At 42.8% G+C, this 16,940-nt stretch overlaps 1 protein-coding gene and 1 non-coding gene across 4 annotated transcripts in view; both read left to right on the top strand.

Moving 5' to 3' along the window:
* LOC126336640 (uncharacterized) overlaps positions 1 to 16,940 on the top strand; it is a 1,144,005-nt gene that overhangs the window by 1,027,247 nt on the left and 99,818 nt on the right. The window lies entirely within an intron of this gene.
* Trnas-cga (transfer RNA serine (anticodon CGA)) lies at positions 13,170 to 13,242 on the top strand. Its single transcript has one exon. It is a non-coding gene; the product is annotated as a tRNA-Ser (tRNA).

The raw sequence follows: 16,940 nt of genomic DNA, 5'->3' as shown, positions 1-16,940 counted from the left end.
GCCTGTCTCATACATCTTGCTCACCAGATGGTAGAGTTTTGTCAGGACTGGCTCTCCCAAGGCTGCCAGTAGTTCTAATGGAATGTTGTCTACTCCCGGGGCCTTGTTTCGACTTAGGTCTTTCAGTGCTCTGTCAAACTCTTCACGCAGTATCGTATCTCCCATTTCATCTTCATCTACATCCTCTTCCATTTCCATAATATTGTCCTCAAGTACATCACCCTTGTATAGACCCTCTATATACTCCTTCCACCTTTCTGCTTTCCCTTCTTTGCTTAGAACTGGGTTTCCATCTGAGCTCTTGATGTTCATACAAGTGGTTCTCTTATCTCCAAAAGTCTCTTTAATCTTCCTGTAGGCAGTATCTATCTTACCCCTAGTGAGATAAGCTTCTACATCCTTACATTTGTCCTCTAGCCATCCCTGCTTAGCCATTTTGCATTTCCTGTCGATCTCATTTTTGAGACGTTTGTATTCCTTTTTGCCTACTTCATTTACTGCACTTTTATATTTTCTCCTTTCATCAATTAAATTCAATATTTCTTCTGTTACCCAAGGATTTCTACTAGGCCTCGTCTTTTTACCTACTTGATCCTCTGCTGCCTTCACTACTTCATCCCTGAAAGCTACCCATTCTTCTTCTACTGTATTTCTTTCCCCCATTCCTGTCAATTGTTCCCTTATGCTTTCCCTGAAACTCTGTACAACCTCTGGTTTAGTCAGTTTATCCAGGTCCCATCTCCTTAAATTTCCACCTTTTTGCAGTTTCTTCAGTTTTAATCTACAGGTCATAACCAATAGATTGTGGTTAGAGTCCACATCTGCTCCTGGAAATGTCTTACAATTTAAAACCTGGTTCCTAAATCTCTGTCTTACCATTATAATCTATCTGATACCTTGTAGTATCTCCAGGGTTCTTCCATGTATACAACCTTCTTTCATGGTTCTTAAACCAAGTGTTAGCTATGACTAAGTTGTGCTCTGTGCATAATTCTACGAGGCGGCTTCCTCTTTCATTTCTTAGGCCCAATCCATATTCACCTACTACGTTTCCTTCTCTCCCTTTTCCTACACTCGAATTCCAGTCGCCCATGACTGTTAAATTTTCGTCTCCCTTCACTATCTGAATAATTTCTTTTATTTCATCATACATTTCTTCAATTTCTTCGTCATCTGCAGAGCTAGTTGGCATATAAACTTGTACTACTGTAGTAGGTGTGGGCTTCGTATCTATCTTGGCCACAATAATGCGTTCACTATGCATTTTGTAGTAGCTTACCCACATTCCTATTTTCCTATTCATTATTAAACCTACTCCTCCATTACCCCTATTTGATTTTGTGTTTACAACCCTGTAGTCACCTGACCAAAAGTCTTGTTCCTCCTGCCACCGAACTTCACTAATTCCCACTATATCTAACTTTAACCTATCCATTTCCCTTTTTAATTTTTCTAACCAACCTGCCCGATTCAGGGATCTCACATTCCACGCTCCGATCCGTAGAACACCAGTTTTCTTACTGCTGATAACGACATCCTCTTGAGTAGTCCCCGCCCGGAGATCCGAATGGGGGACTATTTTACCTCCGGAATATTTTACCGAAGAGGACGCCATCATCATTTAATCATACAGTAAAGATGCATGCCCTCAGAAAAAAATAGGGCCGTAGTTTCCCCTTGCTTTCAGCCGTTCGCAGTACCAACACAGCAAGGCCGTTTTGGTTATTGTTACAAGGCCAGATCAGTCAATCATCCAGACTGTTGCCCTTGCAACTACTGAAAAGGCTGCTGCCCCTCTTCAGGAACCACACGTTTGTCTGGTCTCTCAACAGATACCCCTCCGTTGTGGTAGTACCTACGGTACGGCTATCTGCATCGCTGAGGCACGCAAGCCTCCCCACCAACGGCAAGGTCCATGGTTCATGGGGGAGGAACCGAAGCAAAAATTGTACTCGTACCACGCTCTAAAGGGATCAGATCATGTTAGGCTAAAATTGCACTCGTACCACGCTCTAAAGGGATGAGATCACGTTAGGCTAGGCGCAAATTGAGACGCGTATAGCGCGTGTGGCACGACGCAGCGCAGCGCGCGTTTTTGTAACATCACAGATTCAAATGGGACCGCGCAAATTGCGATGCGACGTGACTGGGACGCGACACGTGCCTGCGCCAGGTCGCGCGGCGTTATCGTTGAGGCACAGTTTCTCGCGCCGTGCGTAGCGCTTGCCTCGCTAGCACTTTGGAAATTTGAGGTAGGGACCGGAAAAGTAGCCCGGCAGTATGCTTACATCGGAGCAGCGCATATGAACAGTGGTAATATTGCCCATACGATAAATTTTGCCTTACTGTGTACTGAATTTTATTGCCTTTGGATCGTGTTTCGTTTTTCGCCATTAGCACGTTATACTTTTCTGTTATTTATATCTGCATAGTTTTGTTTTGTTTTTCTTCTGTCAAGAAAAATGTATACTTCAGTAACTGATGAGCCATTGGCCGCTGGAATTGCACCATATGCCTCCGCGATGTTTTCAGATCGCAAGAGGATAGTGAATAAGGAAACAAGGAATATTATAAAATCATGTGATTAAGAACCAAGGCCTGAAAGTAAAACAAGGTTATCTTCTCGCTGCCTAGTAAGATAGTGTATCTGTACGATCTGTTACAAGAATTTAGAAAGGGGAAAAGGTATGATCCCTTTATGCTTCTGTAAAAAGCGTCCAAGATTTGAAGTATAGAGTTTCACTGTGATTACTCTGATATGGATGTAATAATGTAATACGACACACTGTACTACATGCATGTGAACAACATATTTCCACTGCAAGCTAGAAACAGTCGAAAAGCAGTCACAAATAACAATGTTTTAATTTGTTCGCCGTGATGAGAAAAAGCATTTCAATTGTTGCATGGACATTATCAGCATTAATAAACTAATTATACAACAACAGGCTACACAAATGAAGTAAATGGTCGGTATTGAAAGTAGGAATATCCTAAAAGAGTCTTGTGATTAGATATATTTAATTTGTTGAAATGTGCTGCTGACAAAGGCAGATCTACTTTCATGACAATGTTTTTCGCACTCCATCTCACAAGACACACATGGCTAGCTTGTGCATTCCTGTCGCGAGCATTATCCATCACTGCTGACAGTACACTGACCATTGTGTTGTGCGACAGATCAATTGTTTATTTTTTTCAATAACTACTATTTTATTCGCGATCACGCAATGTCAGTTTGGCAAGCCCTAGGTGAGTAACCAGTATCTGGCATGTGCCTATCATTCCGCCTGAAGGAACGCTCGTCATTATTTTAATACTGCTCAGAGCAAGAGAAGGAATAAAATCCTTTGGTAAGTTTCCATTCCAGTCGCTCAGTGTTAAAAATACGATGTGTTACGGGGATTCCACCAAAATTCCAACAGAATTACCAATCTGTTTTTGTGTGAGTTGTTAACCTTTTCTCATTCGAAGAAGCATCACTATTTATGAGTAAAGGCCACATTTCTGTTGGTGACTGGTTTAATTGTACTTCCTTTGTCACAATGTAATTTGCAAAACTCATCTCACAGCAGCTGTTGAGACAGAATTCCGAAACGGAGGGCCTCATTAAACAAGTAATTGGCAATCACAGAGCTCAATAGCTTACGAAAAACCTCATAGTATCGGTTTGCAGTAACATAAAAGAAGAAATTTCATGTTTATTTTCATACTAGGAAGCTCTTGTTTCGCTAGCTGTCGATAACTCTTAAAAAATTACAGTCACTTGAGTGAAATAAATAAAAAAAGAAGTATAAGTAGTGATATATCGCCATAGATAAGAAAGTTCCGCGTGTTTAATAACTGGCAAAATACTCTCCTCCTTGTGTGCTCGCATTAGCCACACTTTCGTTTCGATGTCTCGAGCGGTTTAGGAGATATGAGAGATGTTGCGAGTATTTCATTCTCGCGGGCGTGAGATCGGAAGTGAGCGCGCTACATGGGATCCATTTTCTCAAGATCGGAGGCAGATAGAGACCTCCTCCCAAGTCTAAACAAAAATTCAGCATGTTAGCTAAATTTCATACGCAGCAACATATGGTGTAATACACACCAAACGCAAAATCATAGCGACCCCTAATCTTCGTTGCAAACTTTTTGAGTTTTGCGTAGTGTCTTGCTAAAATGTGTACATCACAATAAGAATGCTCATTTGCGAGGTGATGGGCACTTCGTCACGAAGCTGACGTATAACGCTACAAGTAAGGCAAAAATCATATATATTTTCAGAAAACAGTTTCTGTAAAATCGTTTGAGAAAGGTAAGAGGTTGCGCGCGCTTCGGTTCAGTCAGCACAGAGCGTCGCCTGTCGGCGCGTGCGAAGTATGGTGTACGGTGCGGCACGTGCGTGTCGCGCTGTAGTGGCGTGTCACGTCACACGTGCTATACGCTTCTCAATTTGCGCCTAGCCTAAAAACCGGTTGCTTTCCCACGAGGTCCTCAGAGTAGAGTTGAAACGCCTAGGGCGTGTCAGCAGTGTTAAGCGTTGTCGAGAACTTCCTCCTGTTGTCGGTTTCAACGGTGCAATGTGAGGGAAGCAACGTCCCAAGGAAAGCAGTGGTTACAATACGCTCTCTACGTCACCACCTGCGGCCTTTTCGTGTGGATTCTGAGCGGCAGTGTGTCTGGAATGTTTTTCCCGGTCACCCATAAGAAAACCGCGTGATTTCAAAGCAGGGTGTCGCGGTTCTCACTTCTATCGCAGAGACGTCAAAAGAAGGGAGTAAATGTGGATAAAAGGGGGTTGACGACCTTCCCATTGTGTGACATATCCACGGTGGCGTTGGGCAGAATTGTGGTTAAATTTCGTGCCAGTGTGACATCGTTAACCCACCTTACAGCTCTCATGATGTTCTGTGTTGTGGCCTTCTTTTTCCATGTGTCCATACCTTGCTGTCTTAAACGTCACCGAGCCCGAGGGTGATGTAGCAGGGCGCCTAGCTTTTGTTCAGTTACAGAAGCAAGTTATACACACCTTTGAGCCAAATTTCATACTTACGCGTCGGAATGGGAGACAATTACGGGGCTTCCAAAACGCGATCCTTTAATTTTATTGCACAGTGTACAAGTAACAAGGCGTGTATTTTTCATAAAAATAACAATTATATGTGCGTTAATTGGCAAGTATTTCATGAATTTTATTTTTAAATGATGTAGGTATTCGAACTGAATAAAAAAAACAAAGAAAATAATGTCCGAAACGAGACTAGAAACGGCGATTACCGGTCTGCCGTTTTCCTATTTTATACATTTTGCACTTCACGGAAATGCTTATAGAGCACACACCTTTCTTTAAAAACTTGCTTCGAACGGGAATCGAAGCCAGGCCAAGCACACAGTAGGTGAGCATTCCACCACAGTCCCACACTGCCTGTCGAAAACTCTATCTTCGTTTCAGGTTATTAAACACGCTCGAAGAATTTTAAACCCCATTTTCTCGAAATTTTTTGAGCGTTGAGAACTACTTAGGCGACTAATTATTGAGTTCGAACATCATGTATTGTAAATATAAAATATTACAAAAATTCGAGTGCCATGTGGTCTCCTTGTTATTTTAAGGGGCGATACAGATCTGGTATTGATCCCCATTTTCTTGTCCTTACTGGTACTTTTTTGACATGTGGCTAGTTATTTCATGAAACAGTAAATAAATAACAATTTTTGCAAATAACAAATTTTTGCAATTTGTTCGGAAATCATAATTTATGGTAATTATAAATCAGTACCAATAGAGATTTTGAAAGGAAATTAAAGTTTATGGATAAGAAATAACATCGAGATTTGTCGATGACGTTGTAAGTCCGTCATGGAAGGTAAAAGCATTGGAAGAGCACTCGAACGGAATGCATAGTGTCTCGAAATGTGGCTAAAAGATGCACACGAACAAAAGTAACACAAATGTAGTGAAGTACAGGAGAAGGAACCAGATTAGGAAATGCAATACTAAAGGTAGCAGAGTCTTATTATTTGGGTAGCAAAGTAAGTGACGACGGGCGAAGTAGAGAGGATAAAAAATGTACACTGGCAACAGTAATAAAGTCTCTGAAAGTAAGGAACCTATTAACGTCGAATACCAAGTTAATTGTTAGGAAGCCTTTTTGTGAAGGTATACGTCTGTAGTGCAACCCTGTGGCAAACAGAAAACTAGACGATAAACATCTCAGACAAGAAGAGAAAGGAGCTTTTAAACGAGATACTTCGAGGGTAATCCTAAAAGTAAGGTCTTCTATTTTTTTATAAACACATAGACCTGTTTATTTCCACAATGGTTTACATCAGTTTACAGCTTGAACATTTGGCTATTTTTCAACATAATCACCATTTCAGCGATGCATTTTAGCAGACGCTGTGGCAGTTTTTGTATGCCATTGTCATACCAGCTCGACGCCATACTGTTATGAACCTCTTCTTTCACCTCGTCGTCGGAGCTGAGTCGCTTTCCGGCCAAATGTTCTTATAACCTACGGAACAGGTGATAGTCACTGGGCGCCAAGTCACGACTATGGGGTGGATGGGTGATTATGTTCCACTGAAACTGTTGCAGGAGAGTAACGATTTGACGAGCGATGTGTGGGCGGGCGTTGCCATGGAGAATGTGTACGCCCTTGCTTAAAATACCTTTTCTCCGGTTCTGCATTGCCCATTTGAGTTTTTCAGACTCTCGCAGTACCTGTCAGTGTTAATTGTGGTCCCAGCGATTCAACTCAGACGACGAGGTGAAAGAAGAGGTTCTTAACTTTCTGAACAGCATGGCGGCTTGCTGGTATGACATGGGCATACAAAAACTGCCACAGCGTCTACAAAAATGCATCGACAGAAATGATGAGTGTGTCGAAAAATAGCTAAATGTTCAAGCTGTAAACTGATGTAAACCATTGTAGAAATAAACAGGCCTATGTACTTATAAAAAAATAGAAGACCTTACTTTTGGGATTACCCTCGTACATGGGATTGTTGAAGATTAGATGGACAGATCAGATAATTAATAGGGAGGTACTGAATCGCCGTACACTGGTATCCAAGAGATTCTAGGCGCTTCAGTCTGGAACCGTGCGACCGCTACGGTCGCAGGTTTGAATCCTGCCTCGGGCATGGATGTGTGTGATGTCCTTAGGTTAGTTAGGTTTAAGTAGTTCTACGTTCTAGGCGACTGATGACCTGAGATGTTAAGTCTCATAGTGCTCAGAGCCATTTAAACCATTTTTGAGGTACTGAAACGAATTGTGGAGAAAATAAAGTTATGTCACAACTTAAGTAAGAAAAGGGGTCGGCTGGTAGGACTCATCATAAAGCATCAAGGAAATGACAGGTAATGGAGGCAGGTGTCGGCGGTAAGAACTGTAGGGAGAGACCAATGTTCTATTACAGCAGGTATGTCCAGGTGCTATAGGTTGCAGTAGTTGAGTAGAAATGAAGTTTTCAAGTTGTAGACGGGAGTTGAGAGCTGAACAGGTTACGTTGGCGGACCTCCCTGTGGAAGTTATCTCCTAATGAGTTAACACATATCCTGTCACCCTGACCCTTCTTCTTATCAGTGTCCTCCATGCGTTCCTTTCCTTAGTGCTTTTGTGAGGAACCTCCTCATACGTCCTCTTCTCAGTCCACCTAATTTTCAACATCGTCTATAGCACTAAATCTCAAATTCTTGGACTTTCCTCCGTTCTGGGTTTCCCACAGTCCATGAATGCTGTACTCTAAACCTACAATCTTAAAAATTCCTTCCTCAAATCAAGGCCTATGTTTGATACCAGTAGATTTCTGTTGACCATGAACGCCCTCTTGCCTATGCTACCCTGCTTTTTATATCTTCCTTGTCCATTTGTTACTTTGCTTCCAAGGTAGCACAATTCCTTCACTTGACCTTCTTTGTGGTCACCAAATTTGATCTCAAATTTTACACTAATCTCATTTCTGCTACTTCTCATTTCTTTCACCTTTTTTCTCTTAATCCATGCTTGTGCTCAGCAGACTGTTCGTTCCTCGCTTTAGCTGCCTCGAAATGCAGTCAACGAATATTATCACTGATATTTTTTCACATTGAATTTTAATCCCATTCCTGAACCTTTCTTCTATACCCTCTGTTGCTTCTTCGATGTAATTTATAGATTGAACAGTAATGGCCAAAAATAGCATCCCTGTCTTACAACCTTTTTAATCGTAGCACTTCCATTGTTGTTCTTCCCCTTGTTTTTTTTTTTTTTTTACATTCTCTGTAGCTTACACCTACATTTATGTAAATTTCTAATATTTTGCATCGGTAAAATTGTCAAATACTTTCTCTAAGTCGAGTAATCGTATGAAGGTGTCTTCATTTTTCTTAAGTCTGTCTTCCATTCTCAAACGCAATATTAGCGTTCCAATCCCCGAATAATTATTAGATTTTCATCTCCCGGTTCAATGCCCTAATTTATTTTCTCCATCTGTTCATCTTCTGCTTGTGTCGTCGGAATGCATACCAGAACTACTGTTGTTGGCATTAGTTTGCTATTCACTGAGATGAGAGCAGTTCCCAATAGTCTACTCTCTGCCATACCTTCCCAATCATTGCGAATCTTACTCCCGTTAAATTTTCTGCTGCTGTTGATATTACCCTATATTCGTCTGACCGGAAATCCTTATCTTCTTTCCATTTCACTTAACTGACCCCCACTGTATCTAGATTTAGCCTTTTCATTTCGCTTTTCAAGCTTTTTAGTTTCCCTGTCTCGACCAAACTTCCGACATTCCACGTTCCTACTCTAAGAGTGTTACACTTTCGCTGTTTATTAAATATTTCTTTGTCATCGTCACCTCCCCCTTGCCAGTCGCCTCCCAGAGGTCTGAATGGTAGACTAGTTTGGAATCTTATGCCAATGGATAGAACATAATGACACTTTCTTCATCTACACAGAGCATGTCCTGTGGATACACATTGTAAGTCTTTAATCTCTTCTACCATCGTCTTGTCATTCGTCATTGTTAAATCTTTCTTCTTTTAGGGACAAATTCCAAACCCAAAGACCAGAGGCTACCCCAAACCTCTGTTCGCTTATCCGCAGAAGTTTGCAGACGCACTTGCTGATCTAATAATGAAACAGCAAATACTATGTACTTTCTGTGGTAGAATGTTTTTACACTCTTTAATGGTCACTATGGCAATTACATATGACGGTTGCGATCGCTTGTTATCTTTATGAGTTGTAAAAGTGATTACGAAAGTGAAAGATAATTTGGAAAGAGTCCAAATGAAACAACAAATTTACTGTTACCAGTCACTGTTTATTTTTACCACAACGCCTTTCGAAGGTTTAAACCCCCATCTTTGGTTAGATTTATGTGGAGTGATATGTCATGTATATGTTGTGTTATGACTCTGGGGTAACTTGAGGTATTATCTAGTAGCGTGAAACGAGACACTAATTTAGTACACGGTTTTGTAGAGGTACTTGACTAAAAGATTGACGAAAATATAAATGTAAAAGTAAAATGAAATAAAAATGTATCCAGTTGTCACAGGCTCTTTTCCCTGCTGCGATGCATCACACACACCACCACACTTTGTAAGCATTGAGGGAACAAAGATGGCGGATAGAAACTAACAATAACACATAACAGAAGAGAAACACTATTTCGAAGCAAGTCTCAAGGCATAGTGGAGTCCTTGTTAGTGGCTTCTTACCGTACTTGGTTCTAAACATCCGTTGGACAGCTGTAGCACACTTGTTTTTGTCGAACTCCAACACACAGAAAGCTCGCTCCGCACCTGAACTCGCCATGTTTGCGACTAGCGCCGAATTACCAAACTACACTGTGGCGGTATACACGAAAAAAAAAAAAAAAAACTTACAGGGGTTCTCTTCAAAATAACATATGTATGATATCTGTACAATGTTTAGTTCTTGTGCAATAAATAATTGAAAGAGTTCCCTGACTTTATGCATACCGTCTATAACGGGCAGTCAAATGGAAACTAGACGGACTGCAAAAAGCACTTAAACTGTTTATTATTTCAAACGTTGTAGCCGTCACTCTTAAAAGACTGGTTCCAAAATTAAAGCAACAAACCGCCATTTCCCAGTGCTGTGTCTAATTCACGATATAATCGTACAAACTGTCATAGGATGTCAGTGTGATAGTGTTCCGCACGGAAGATGGCTTTCAGGTCCAAGGACAACCACGCCAACGATGACGTCAGGGCACCCATCAAACGGGGTAGTGTTTGTCGGGTAGCCTCACATCCACAATCGCTGTGCAATATAACACAGAGAAGTAGCCTACCAGACTCTCTGCGGTAGAGGACCATAGAAGAATGGAAACACAACAGTCGCAAACTGTCGTGGCCCGATGGCTTAACGTTTCTAGGTGCTGCAGTCCGGAACCGCGAGACCTCTACGGTCGCAGGTTCGAATCCTGCCTCGGGCATGGATGTGTGTGATGTCCTTAGGTTAGTTAGGTTTAAGTAGTTCTAAGTTCTAGGGGACTGATGACCTCAGAAGTTGAGTCCCATAGTGCCCAGAGCCATTTGAACCATTTTGAACCGATGGCTTAATGTGAATCTTTCTGTTGTTTGTCGGATGTGGCGGCAGTGTATAGAGATCGAAACTGTATCCGAAAACCAGGACAGGGCGACCATGTGTGACATCAGAAAGAGAGAACCGTTATTTGGCTGCAAGAGCACAACGGAACCGCCTTAGTACTGCCCGGCAACTGACGTCTAACCTCGCATCCACTGGACGTGTTGTAACGAGGCAAACGGTGTACAGAAGGCTTCGGAAGAGTGCCCTTTACTGTCGGAGACCTGCTGTATGTGTACCTCTGCCGCGTCTTCACGGAAGGGAACATTTCGTTCACCAAAGAAGACAAAGTAAATATTCCTGAATCCCAATCAAGAACAACTGCCAAGACGAGAAACATAGAAGTAGATATCCTCGGTGTAGCAAAGCAGCTTAAATCATTTAATAAAGGCAAGACCTCAGGTCCAGATTGTATACCAGTCGGGTTCCTCTGAGTATGCTGATACAACAGCTCCAGATTTAGCTAATATATTCAACCGCTCGCTCATAGAAAGATCCATACTCTAAAGACTGGAAAATTGCTCAGGTCACACCAATACCTAAAAAGGGAAAAAGGAGTAATCCGCTGAATTACAGGCCCGTATCACTAACGTCGATTTGTAGTAGCGTTTTGGAGCATATACTTGTGTTCGAACATTATGAATCATCTCGAAGAAAACGATTTATTGTTTCTAGGGAAACACAAGTAGCTCTTTACACTCATGAAGTAATGAGTGCTATCGACAGGGGATGTCAAATTGATTCCATTATTTAGATTTCTAGAAGGCTTTCGACACTGTTCCTCACAAGCGTCTTCTAACCAAACTGCGTGCCTATGAAATATCGCCCAAGTTTTGGGACTGGATTCGTGATTTCCTGTCAGAAATATCACAGTTCGTAGTAATCGACGGCAAGTCATCGAGTAAAACAGAAGTAATGTCCGGCGTTCCCAAACGAAGTGTTATATGCCCTCTATTGTTCCTTATCTATATTAACGACATAGGAGACAATTTAGATTGTTTGCAGATGATGCTATCATTTACCGTCTTGTTAAGTTATCAGATAACCAAAACGAATTGCAAAATTATTCAGATAAGATTCCTTCTTTTGCGAAAAGTGGCAACTGACTCTGAATAAAGAAAAGTGTGAAGTTATTCACATGAGTACTAAAAGAAATCCGTTAAATTTCGATCTGAATTCTGTAAGATCAACTAAATACTTAGGGAAAACAATTACAAATAACCTAAATTGGAACGATCACATAGATCATGTTATGGGTAGAGAAAACCAAAGACTGCAATTCATTGGCAGAACATGTGGCAGTTGCAACATTTTTTATTAAAGATACTGCTTGCATCACGCTTGTCCACCCTATTCTGGAGTACTGCTGTGCCGTGTGGGATCCGCATCAGGTGGGACTGACGGATGACATCGAAAAAGTTAAAAGAAGGCGAAATAGGGGAGGTGTCACAGACATGATTCGTGAATTGGAGTGGCAGTCATGAAAATTAAGGCGTTTCTCGTTGCGACAGGATCTTCTCATGAAATTTCCAACACCAGTTTTCTCCTCCGTTTGCGAAAACATTCTGTTGGCACCCAGATACATAGGGAGAAATGATCATCACGATAAAATAAAAGAAATCAGAGCTCGCACAGAAAAGCTCAAGTGCTCGTTTTTCCCGTTCGCCGTTCGAGAGTGGACGGTAGAGAGAAAACTTGAAGGTTGTTCATTAAACCCTCTGCGTGACACTTAATTGTGAATAGCAGAGTAATCACGTAGATGCAGAGTGGAGTCGTCAACATGCCACTGGGAACCAATGTTCCTTTCACCGATGAGTCCTGATTTGGACTGGAGAGTGGATCGCGACTAATTCCCACCTTGAGGAAACATGGAACACGATTTCGAGACCCAAACATTGTGGAAAAAGACCAGTATAAAGGAGGATCCCTAATGATGCGAGCAGGGATTATGTTGACCACTTGGAACACATTTTCATGAAGATGTAGGGGTGAATCGGCAAGATTTAACTGCTGTCAGGTATCATAACGAGATTTTGGGACTTCGTGCGGTTGTTGCGAGGTTCTGTGGACTCAGACTTCGTATTGATGGACGATAATGACGTCTCCAGAATGAGATTTTCACTCTGCAGCGGAATGTGCGCTGATATGAAACTTCCTGGCAGATTAAAACTGTATGCCGGTCCGAGACTCGAACTCGGGGCCTTTGCCTTTCGCGGGCAAGTGCTCTAAGTTTGGAAGGTAGGAGACGAGGTACTGGTGGAAGTAAAGCTGTGAGAACGGAGCGTGAGTCGTTCTGGGGTAGCTCAGTAGGTAGAGCACTTGGCCGCGAAAGGCAAAGGTCCCGAGTTCGAGTCTCTGTCCAGCACACAGTTTTAATCTGCCAGGAAGTTTCATGTCAGCGCACACTCCGCTGCAGATTGAAAATCTCATTCTGGAAACATCCCCTAGGCTATGGCAATATCCTTTCTTTCAGGAGTGCTAGTGCTGCAAGGTTCACAGGCGAGCTTCTGTAAAGTTTGGAAGGTAGAAGACTTGGTACTGGCGGAAGTAAAGCTGTGAGGACGGAGCGTGAGTCGTGCTTGGGTAGCTCAGTTGGTAGAGCACTTGCCCGCGAAAGGCAAAGGTCCCGAGTTCGAGTCTCGGTCAAGCACACACTTTTAATCTGCCAGGAAGTTTGATAACGATGTTTATTGGAAACTGGAGATACTGCACGCATGGTGTGGCCAGCTCGTTCTCCCTATTTGAATCCCACAGTGTATGTCTGGGGTGCACTAGGGAGAGGAGTTGCATCACGTCGGCATACACCAATCATTCTCTAAGACTTGTGAGCAGCTCTTCAGGAAGAATGGGCGTTATTGCCTCAACATGAGATTGATGACGTCATTCACAGCATGTCCAGTCAAAATGGCTCTGAGCACTATGGGATCTAACATCTGAGATCATCAGTCCCCTGGACCTACAGCTACTTAAACCTAACCAACCTAATGACAGCACACACATCCATGCCCGAGGCAGGATCGAACCTGCGACCGTAGCAGCAGCGCGGTTCCTGATTAAAGCGCCTACAACCACTCGGCCACAACGGCCGGCCATGTCCCGTCGTTGTCAGGCCTATACTGAGGCCAGAGGTAGTCACGCCTGATACTGAGCACATTAGGCTGTTGTCGTAATGTGTGTGCAAATCCGTTAAGTTGGAAAAAGCGAAAAGTGTTTTTGTGTACCATTATGCATGTTGTAGTTGTTTTGGAAAAGTGTTTGAGGTTCCTTATATATTCAAGACTGTACCCAAGCATGCACCTCTTCATCTGAATCAAATCGACTCCCATGAATGTTTTTCTTCAGGGCTCCAAAAATATGTAAATCACATAGGGAGAGCTCAGGAATGTACCGGTATGGATGATATGTTTGGAGCCCTGACAAAAGACAGTCGTGACCGTCGATTTCCTTCGGACTAAGAGGAGCAAGCCCGCTCGGTTGGCCGTGCGGTCCAATGCACGGCTTTCCGGATTGGGAAGGAGCGCCTGGTCCCCGGCACGACTCCGCCCGGCGGACTTGTGTCGAGGTCCGGTGAGCCGGCCAGTCTGTGGATGGTTTTTAGGCGGTTTCCCAGCTGCCTCGGCGAATGCAGGCTGGTTCCCCTTGTTCCGCCTCAGCCACACTATGTCGGCGATGGCTGCGCTAACAAGTTCTCCACGTACACGTACATCACCATTACTCTACCACGCAGACATAGGGATTACACTCGTCTGGTGCGAGACGTTCCCTTGGGGGAGGGGGGGGGGGGGAGAGGGGGGGCGGGTCCACCGGGGACCGAACCGCGCAATAACTCTGAAAGTGTGGTTCGATGTGGAGCGGCGGTGGGACGAAATGGATTGCGGTAGCCGTCGTGGGGTTGTGGACCGCTGAGGCTGCGGCGAGGACGGAGCCTCTCCGTTGTTTCTAGGCCCCAGGTTAACATACAATACAATACAATACAAGAGGAGAACACCTGGGGACAATCATGGTTCCATAGGCAGCCACAGACATTTCTTCGTGAAGGTACTGACCATCTTATCTCACAGTGGTATTAGTGCAGTAATAGGCTGGCGATTACTTTTGAAGTAATAAACAGTTTACTTGCTTTTTTCCACCTGTCTAGTTTTCATTTGACTTCCCCTCACATTTCTTCATTTTGTACTATATCAGTCCACTTGATTTTTACTGTTCGATCTCTGCGTCGAAGAACTAATGATAAAAAGAAGAAAGACGCACGAGTCTGGTTAAAATTAAGGGTGAAAGGACATGAAATGATTAGACACACTGATGATGTTGCTATTCTCAGTGAAAGTGAAGAAGAATTACAAGCCATACTGAAAGGAATGAATGGTCTGCTGCCCACAGAATATGGGTTGAGATTTTAAAAAAGTACGTCAGAGTGAGCGAAACCTAGCATCGATGTTGAGGACCAATGAAGGAGAAGTAGTATTCTGCTACTTTGGAAATAAAATAACGTATGACAGTCGAAGAGGGCGTGTCTGGAAAAAAGAATTCTAGTAGTCTCAAATGTGGACCTTTATTTGAGGAAGAATGCCTCAGAATATACGTTTCAAACACAGCATTGTACGATAGTGCATCATGGACTGTGGAGAAAGAAGAAATAAGGAGGTGCTCCGCAAAACTGGCTAGGAGAGGACTATGTGGTAAGCGTTGACAAGAAGAAAAGACAGAACTATAGAACATGTGTTAAGATATTGGGGAATAGCTGCCCTAATACCAGAGGGAGCTATACAGAATAAAAACTGGGGGGAAAGCAGAGACTGTAATTCTGCACATACAAAAAATAACTGAGGGCAGTGGGTGTACGACTTAAAAAGCAGCAATCATCCTACTGCTCTTCAGTGCTGATCAAAATGGTGAAACATATTATTTATTATGATAAATAATAATTATGATATTGTGGAAGTAGTGGTAAAAGAGACGATCATCTTGGGGACTCTTGGAAATGCTTTGTGGGGAGACTGAATGAGATTTTGGCAACGCGGAGGATACTATAAATAATAAGGGGAGGATTTGTCTGGGAAGTCGTATGTGCCAGGAATAGTCTTTTACTTAACAAGAATATCAGTGTTTTTGACAATTGCCTTGTGCTTACAAATTAAGGCCTTAGCCCCACGACGTTGACAAAATGCAAAAGAACACAGATAGTGAATGATTACAGTTTGACTGTGGAATGCAGCACAGACCAAAAAATGGCAAAAACGACTTTCTAGAAAATTTTCTGTAAGTGCTAGTTATATAGTACTTAAACAACCTCACCAATGACTTACCAGATTAAATCGTAATGAGTAGTTACTGTTAAATTAAGCTGTGGAACACCACACAACAGGTAAATGACAATAATAACTTGTAGTAAAATTTCCTCAAGGCAGAGTAAACAGTACTGCGACAGCCTCAACAACGACTTATAATGAGCAGTCACCGTTAAATTATCAAAAGCAGACACAACGCTAAAATGATAAAAAAAGCTCTCCGTCTTCAGGCCACGAGTAGCCTACCGGGACCATCCGACTATTGTGTCATCCCCAGTGGAGGATGCGGATAGGAGAGGCGTGTGGTCAGCACACCGCTCTCCCGGTCGTTATGATGGTATTCTTGACCGAAGCCGCTACTATTCGGTCGAGTAGCTCCTCAATTGGCATCACGAGGCAGAGAGCACCCCGAAAAATGGCAACAGCGCATGGCGGCCTGGCTGGGCACCCATCCAAGTTCCGCCCACGCCCGACAGCGCTTAACTTCGTTGATCTCACGGGAACCGGTGTAACCACTGCGGCAAGGCCGTTGCCTAAAATGATAATAAATTTGGAAAATTGAGGTAAGGTCTTATGGGACCAAACTGCTGAGGTCATTGGTCCCTAAGCCTACACACTACGTAACCTATCTTAAACTAACTTACTATAGAGTAAGACAACACACACACCCATGCCGGAGGGAGGACTCGAACCTACGACGGGGGGAGCCGCACGGACCACGACAAGGCGCCTCAGACCGCGCGGCAACCCAACGCGGCAAAATGATAATAATAATAATATAATAATTTTTAAAAGAATATTTGTTTGAGTGGGTTTTCATTAAATGCAAAATCATCTGATTTCAGGAGTAATTTATCACATCTCCTACCGCTGAATAATTACAGCTAAACTGCTCAATATAACACGGCACCAAAATGCCAATAACAGATTTTTAATGTATTTTCTAAAACTTCATTGAATACCAATCATGACATTCGTGGAAATGAATTTAGGGCGTCGAATTAGATATGGCCAAATGTTGACTAGATATTGCTGTATCTACTTAGTATCAAAATAATAC

This window comes from Schistocerca gregaria, chromosome 2 (genome assembly GCF_023897955.1).
Source record: "Schistocerca gregaria isolate iqSchGreg1 chromosome 2, iqSchGreg1.2, whole genome shotgun sequence".
NCBI classification, from domain to species: domain Eukaryota; kingdom Metazoa; phylum Arthropoda; class Insecta; order Orthoptera; family Acrididae; genus Schistocerca; species Schistocerca gregaria.
Note: the sequence above shows the minus strand (reverse complement) of the source record. Positions and strands in the feature narration are given on the sequence as shown.